This window comes from Elaeis guineensis, chromosome 13 (assembly GCF_000442705.2).
Source record: "Elaeis guineensis isolate ETL-2024a chromosome 13, EG11, whole genome shotgun sequence".
In the NCBI taxonomy this organism is placed as follows: Eukaryota; Viridiplantae; Streptophyta; class Magnoliopsida; order Arecales; family Arecaceae; genus Elaeis; species Elaeis guineensis.
The window spans coordinates 15,920,620-15,928,800 of NC_026005.2; positions in this window are offsets into that span (position 1 = coordinate 15,920,620).

The following is an 8,181-nucleotide window of genomic DNA, read 5'->3' on the forward strand; positions in this document are numbered from 1 at the left end:
GATCTTTGCTTACTGGTTACAGTTACAGCTTTGTGAAGCAATTGTTTGGGTGCTTAGAGGCAGCAGTTCCCTTGATCTCGATTATTTGTTTCTTTAAATATTACCGTCCTTTGTAAATAATACTCTGACTTAAATGAAATTATCATAAAAAGAGGGCTTGATGTAAAATAATTAGTCAATTGGTCTCCTTTCTTTTGCTCTAAATTCAATGAAAATATCAATGCAAATTGGGATATTATTTCTTTATTGCCAGAGCTTTAAAATATCTTTTCACTTTTTTCAGTTTACCTATAGGATCCTAAGGACAAAATCAAACTTTTAATTTTAGAAAATAAATAAATTTCACCTAATTACAATTATCATGAAACTATATATTTTGGGCATCAGAGAAGTAGAGAAGGCTTTCTTTTAGACATTCAATCAAGCATCAGGAAGGTGCCTGGCCTGCCTCCTCAGCTCCTCATTCGTCTATCATAGAGAAATGATGCCATTCGCTTCCATCCCCTTTATTCGCTAGTTGCAGGCCATAGTCACCTTTGCTAAGAATGGTGATAGAGCTCTTAATGATGGACTCAAGCTAGGAAAAATATAGGGATGGTGGTGAAGATGGAGGTTTTGTCCACCACTGATGAGTGATAGGTGGAGGGAATCAGAAAGGGGAGGAGAGCAGCAAAGAAGAGGGAGAGGCTGATGAAGCCAAGTTCCTAGGCATAGATTTTATGGTTATTTGTATAGGGATGGAAATTTAGCCTATACCATCTAGTATCCGATCCGAACAAAGTGGATTTTACTTGATTTGATTAGAACTCCGGCTAGATATAGGTGCTAGAAGTCGATAGTTTCATGTATGTAGTTCAAAAAATTTTAGATCAAACATGCAGAGGAATAAATTTAGATTAAATTTTTTAATCTAACATGCATCGGATTTGATCTAAAAACTACCTAATCATGGATCTTATGATATACATGCAATCTGAAAATAAAACATGTAGATCACATCTACTAGCAGATCATATCTACTATACGATTGAGATCAGATCTAATATTTGTACAAGCTGAAACACACTGCAATCGATGATCCATGGATTTGACAAGATTCCTCGAGTCATGCAAGCGTCCAGTCTCTACAGGTATCCACATGAGGTGCTTTATCCAATCAAAAATTGTCGAAGTTATCGGGTGCTAGCTCTCTTGCAGACTTCTTCTCTTGATAGCTGATCTAAAGTCTTCTTCGGATCTCTCGGACCCCTCCAGAGAAGAGGAAGATTTTTAGAAGGAAGAAGAGGTTATGAAAGAAGATGTAGAGGAGAAAATAATTTTCTCTTTATTCTCTCTTCCCAAAAATCCCCAACACCCAAGCCCTAGAAACCCTCGGGCATTCTATATACGCCAAATAGGAATCGCACACCCCTAGAACCCATGCCCCAATATGTTTTCACGCACAACCAGATTTCACCGTGACTTTCAGATGTTTCTCACGATAATCTTATTCCTTTTTGTTGCACAAAAAAAAGAGGCATTATATGGTTGGCATCCATAAGAAAAAGGATGAGGTCAAACTTTATCCCGATAAGGAATTAAATTCAAATCAGATTTGAACCTACCTTATCAACTATTTTTATCCCATATTAGGCGTGGAATATGAGGGGCGGCAATCCTTCATATTAGTGTGAAAACATTCACTCAAAAATAAAATGGCGTTAAGAAAAGTCGGCATCTTCTAGGGTGTGGCGCAAAGGGAGAAAGAGTCCCAACTAATTTGGACTCTTTCTCATTCAATTTGATTTCAAACCAAATCAAATTTGATTTGATCCAAAGAAATAAGAGAACCTAATCTAATTAAAAATTTAATCCCTTCAATTAAATCTTAATCTAATCATAAATTAATTAAGTCCAAGTCCTGATCAAAATAGAAATTAGTTTCTCTTGCAATCAGGCTTGATCCAATCAAACCCAATCTAAGTTAAACTGAATTCAATTCAATTAGATTTGATCCAAACCTCATTGCTCAATCAAATTTAATAAATTAGTAATTTAATTACTAATTAATCCTCCTATAATTCATTAACTCTTAGCGAATTACTTAAGTGCAGCTTTAACATAAGGTTAATCATCAATCATATTGACGATTATATCCATCAACGATTCATAATCATTAATCAGCCATCTGATCAGACAAGAACTTCTTTTGTGTGTGACCCTGTAGGTTCTATTCTATCTAGTAGTAAGATATATTATGATCTCTATCATAATATTATCGAAATTTTTTTCGACGGATTGAAATAATTTCAATACTGCCCTTTGAGGGTCATCGATCATCAAGACGATACTCGATGAGTCTCACAATCCACCAGTGACACCTAACAGTATATAGTGATAATCCAACAGAATAAAAATATTGAACCTTTATGTACAATTAATGTATAATTTAGTCCTTTTATCATGAGTTTCAACTAAATGGAGGTCATGAAAAATTCGTCAAACCCCATTGTCAGTCATATGTATGATTGGCTTGACTCGAGTTCACTTGTAAATCTCATAGAAACTCTTTTCCACCATTCACACTTGCTTTGACCAAAGATTTTCTAAAATCAATCTTGCAAATCGTATAGGACTATTCTTTTTCTACCAAAATCGATAGAATCCATCTAACTGCATCTTACTCCAAACAGCGAATCTGAACCTACTGTAGCCAACATACACAGTAAGAATTCAAATAGCTAGGGACCAAGAGAACATATAGTCAAACTCAGTAGCCTCACTGTGAATAATCAATATACCGTAGGTCGACGGACCACTCACACCACTGCAGCATCGAAAAGACCACTGACGAATGAGTAGATATTCAAGTGGTTTTTCGTATTGGTTATGTTTAGTGCAAGTTGTTCTCTAATAACTACTTGCACTCTCATCCCAATACCTTATACTACAGACTCGAGACTCATCTGTCTAGAAGAAAGGTGATTCATGTATCAATTTTAAATGGATTGATCACTATGCTCCATGATGATCCTTCGATCGAAAGTATTTAGAAACTAACCACTAATAATATATATCTCAAATTATCAACACCTTGATAATATATAAAAAAATTTTTATTAATTTTTAGGATAAATCATGGATACATAAATATGATTGAAATAAAATAGCTCTTTATTAATAATAAATATATTATAAGTACAGAGTTAAGTCTTAAAATTACAAAATGTGTCAGTCAATAATTGACTTCTAGGACACTCATCTAATAAAATCTCATTTGACCTAAAATCAATTGGCCATATACCTAAGACCCATCTTCTTAAGGTGAGCTTCGATTTTCTGCTGGCTGAGAGACTTGGTTAGTGAATCCATCATATTCTACGTGGAGTCGACTCTCTGCACTTTGACGAACTTCTTCTCGAGATATTCGCATATGATGTGGAACCACTGCTCTATATGCTTGGACTCCTTGTGAGACCTGGGCTCCTTAGCAAAGGCTATAGCACCATTGTTGTCGTAGTAAAATACAATGACATCCGATGGCATCACATCCAGCTCTGCAACAAACTTTTTTGAACCAGTATGCTTCCTTAGTAGCTTCAGAGATGACGATATACTCGACTTCTATGGTCAAATCTGTAATAATCGGTTGTTTGAAATTTTTTCAATAATCGATCTACCATTACATCGAAAAATATATCCTGATACAGACTTTCTATGATCGACATCAGGTATGAAGTCTGAATCGATGTATCCTTCTATTTTTAGCTCCGATCCTCCACCAATGATCAAAGATAAATTCTTAGTCATTCTCAAGTACTTAAGGATGTTCTTAACTACAATTCAGTACTTCTCACCTAGATTCGACTGATATCTGCTCGTGACACTCATGGTAAGGGCTATATCAGATTAAGTACACAGCATGACATACATGAGACTCCCTATTGTCAAAGTATAAGAAATCTTGCTCATGCATTGGATCTTTTCAAATATGTTAGGATACATCTTCTTGGAGAGATGAATGTCATACCTAAGAGACAAGAGACTCCTCTTGAAGTTTTTCATGCTGAACCTTTTCAGCACCTCCTCAATGTATATATACTGTGAGAGTCCTATCATTCTCTTAAATCTATCCCTTTAGATCTTTATACTAAGAATGTAGGAAGCTTCTCCTAAATCTTTCATGGCGAACTCCTTTGGCAACCATATTTTGACCAATATCAGTATGAAAATATCATTCTTAATCAGGAGGATGTCATCTACATACAATACGAGGAATGTGACAGTGCTCCTACTGATTTTTTTATACACACATAGTTTCTTCTCAATTTTGATGAAATCAAATGTTTTGATCATATCATTAAAGTGAATGTTCTAACTTCGAGAAGCTTGCTTGAGTCCATGGATCTTTGCAGCTTGAGTCCATGGATCTTTGCAGCTTGCAGACTTTGTGATCACTATCACTGGATGTGAAATCGATAGACTGCTTCATATAGATATCTTTCTCAAGATATCCATTTAGGAAGGTAGTTTTCATATTCATTTGTTAGATTTTATAATCATGAAAAGCCGCAACTGCAAGCAGAGTCTAAATGGATTTCAGCATGGCCATGGGCGAAAAGATTTTTTGATAGTCAAGACCTTCATATTGACTATAATCTTTTGCAATCAATCTTACCTTATAGGTCTCTATCTTACCATCCGATCTATTTTTTTTATAGGTCTATTTATACCAAATAGGTACAATACCTTCAGGTGGATCTATTAAGATTCAAACCTGATTGAAATACATGGAGTCAATTTCTGATTTCATCTCTTACTTCTATTTCTCGGAGTCTACATCTAACATCGCCTCATCGTTGGTTTTGGGATCATTCCTAATATCCCTATCTCCGACAAAGAATGCCTCCTCTAAATTTTCTGTAAGTATACCTAAGTACCTTTTAGGAGGACGGGAGATCCTATTTGATCTATGAGGTGGAAGAGGTGCCACATCTACTGGCTCATAACTGAATTCAGATTCTTGGACTCGATACTTTTCAGAAATCTTTTCTTCGAGCTCAATCTTCCTCCCACTGTCTCCATTTTGGATAAACTTCTTTTTCAAGAAGACCACATGATGGCTTACAATCACATTGTGATTCTCAGAAAGATAAAAATAGTATCCCATAGATTCCATGGGATACCTTATAAAAGGAGCCCTAATTGATCTAGTCTCTAACTTATCCGTCTATTATCGTTTGACATGGGTCGGACATTCTCAAAACTTGAGATAGCCAAGACTTGATTTCTTACCATGCCATAACTCGTATGGTATGGTAAGAATGGATTTAGAGAAAATCCTATTCAAATGATGAATAGCAGAAAGTAACACATATTCTCAGAGAAAAATGGGAAAGGCTATGAAGCTCATCATAGACCGAATCATATCCAATAGGATTCAATTCCTCCTTTCGAATACTCAGTTCAGCTGAGACGTCCTTGGAGGTGTCCACTATGAGACTATATCATTATCCTAAAGATAGGTTCAAAATTTTTTACTAAGATATTTTTCTCCTTGATCTGATCAAAAAATCTTTATAGGCTTTCTAATTTATTTCTCCACTTCATGTCTAAACTCTTTGAACTTTTTAAAAGTCTCAGACTTATGATGCATCAAATACATAAATCTATACCATAAGTAACTATCGATAAAGATTATGAAGTAGAGATAGCCATTCCTGGTCTGTACATCGAATGGACTGCACATGTCAGTGTGCACCAGGGCTAATATCTCAGTAGTTTTTTCTCCTTATCCTATAAAGGATAACTTAGCTATTTTTCTTGAAGACATGACTCACAAACTAGATAAGATTCGAAAGTCAATAGTCCGAGAAAGCCATCTTGCTCCAATTTGTTAAGTCTATTTTCTTCAATATTGCCTAGCCTAAGGTGCCATAGATATTTTTGAGTAATCCTATCTCTAGATCTTTTAGACCCTACGGTATTCACTATTTGCTCGTTAACATTAACATTCACATCCACATGCAAATAATAAAAATCGTCTATCAAATAGATAGGTGCAATACATTTATTTTCAAAATAAATTATGCACAAGTCTTTATTAAAATAAAAATTATAATTATCCTGTACCAGCATAGATACAAAAATTAAATTTTTACTGGCTACATGTACATAATAACAATCCTTTAATATTAAACTAAATCTCGATGGTAATTACAAAGAGTAGATCTCGATGGCTACAGCAACAACTCTTGTCCCATTGCTGACTCGAAGAGTAACTTCATCTTCTCTCAGCCTTCTAACTTCCTCTAGACCCTGTATAGAAGTGCACTGTGCACTTGAACCAAAATCTAGAACCCAACTGGAAGAAGAAGAAACCATTAGATTAGTTTCTATTATGAGCTAATCAGACGTGCCTTTAGAAAGTGCATCTTGGGTGAAGACATGAAATAATTTTTTAGAACTAAGATCTAATCTCAAGTTTCTGAGCTAGTCATTATGATTAGTCTCGATCAACCTATTGATGTCAAGGATTTAGGCTAGAGGATTAGAACTTGACATGCTTATGTGCAAAGAAAATAATTTTTAATTAGATATTTATACTTGATAAATATTTATTTTAAAGATTTTAAAAATAAATAAGGCTTCCACTATTTTTTTGAATCTTTCACACTCCTCGGGTGGAAAAATAAAAATCTATATGCAATTAATTTCTAGTGGGTACTACGCTCCCACTAATCTATGCATACCTCACCTAACAGTTATTGGTAACGTACAAATTAATGAGTAGACAACACCTTATCCATTATTTCACTAAGCAAGATGGAGCAAGTTCGATCTTTAAGTCTTGTGGCCTCACCTAATAGTTATTGGTATATTTCTTACTTAAGTCAGACCCACAATTCACCAATGGCTGTAGAGCCGTCATTGGATCTCTCACCTAATAGTTATTGAGCTCAACTTCATCTCTATCTCAGAGCATCAAATGCCAATAAAGTGGTTGTGGCTCTCCAATATAACCAAATCACTGTAACCAGTCAAGAACGATCAATGCGATGATGGCATCCGCATCTGTACAATAATAAAAGATCACTAGACTTAATATTTGACTGAGAAGATTTAGGTTCAGATCTCATCCTTAATTAGTCATAATGGTTATAACTAACCTAGTGACATGGGCTAGTTCGAGTCAACAAGGAACCTAATTCAAAACATAATCTCCCAAAATGATCAGGTAAGTTATGATGTGTGGGGGTCCCCCTGTTTCTTTTCTTAGACACTAACAAATAGACCATATTAGACAACGAAACTAATTAAAGAATCACCATCTAAGTACTTACCTTAGACACCAAATTGGTTGATTAGAATCGATCAGGTTAGCTTATTGATCTGAGCTCGATCCACTGAGCCAAATTAGATCTTAAGTTGATCGATAGCATATAGCTGTTAATCGATCTGATCAAACTACAATTAATTGGATTGATCATGAGCATATTTGACCCAATTCTAATCAACATTTGATTCGGTTTGATCAATCGCTCAAACTAGACCTAATTGAGCTATCCACACCTTTAACCCCATGTTTTATGCAATTGGAATTTGGATCTTAAATTCATAATTTTAGATCTTTTAATTTTAAGTCTTAATTCTTAATTAAGTACATTATGGATATAAATTTAGTTTAGATATCAAAATAATTTTTAATCTAAATTAATTTGTATTATATCACATATAATTTTGCTATCTTCAGACTCGAGTCGACTCATCCTGAAACTCGGATCGACTCATCTGTGACGAATAGAAACTATAAGCCCACACCTGTAGGATTGAGTCGACTCATATGCAAATGAGCCGACTCATCAGGATCTGGAATCTAATCCAATAAGGATGAGTCGACTCGGTAAGGACTCAAGTCGACTCGTATTGAATCCGAGTCGACTCGACAGGCATGCCGACCATAAATTTCATATTTTCAGATTTTCTCTGTATCATTTAAAGTTATAATTTATATGTGAAATAATTTTCAAATCTAAACAATTTTACTATGCAACCAAAACAACAAATCCTAGGATTTTAGATTTAGAATTTTGCAGAAAATTAAGTTTTAGGTCATGGGTATGCAAACTATGTATCATACATCATTTTCTGATCTAGAACCAATCAAAAAATGCATATCAATATATGCATAAAAATAAAATC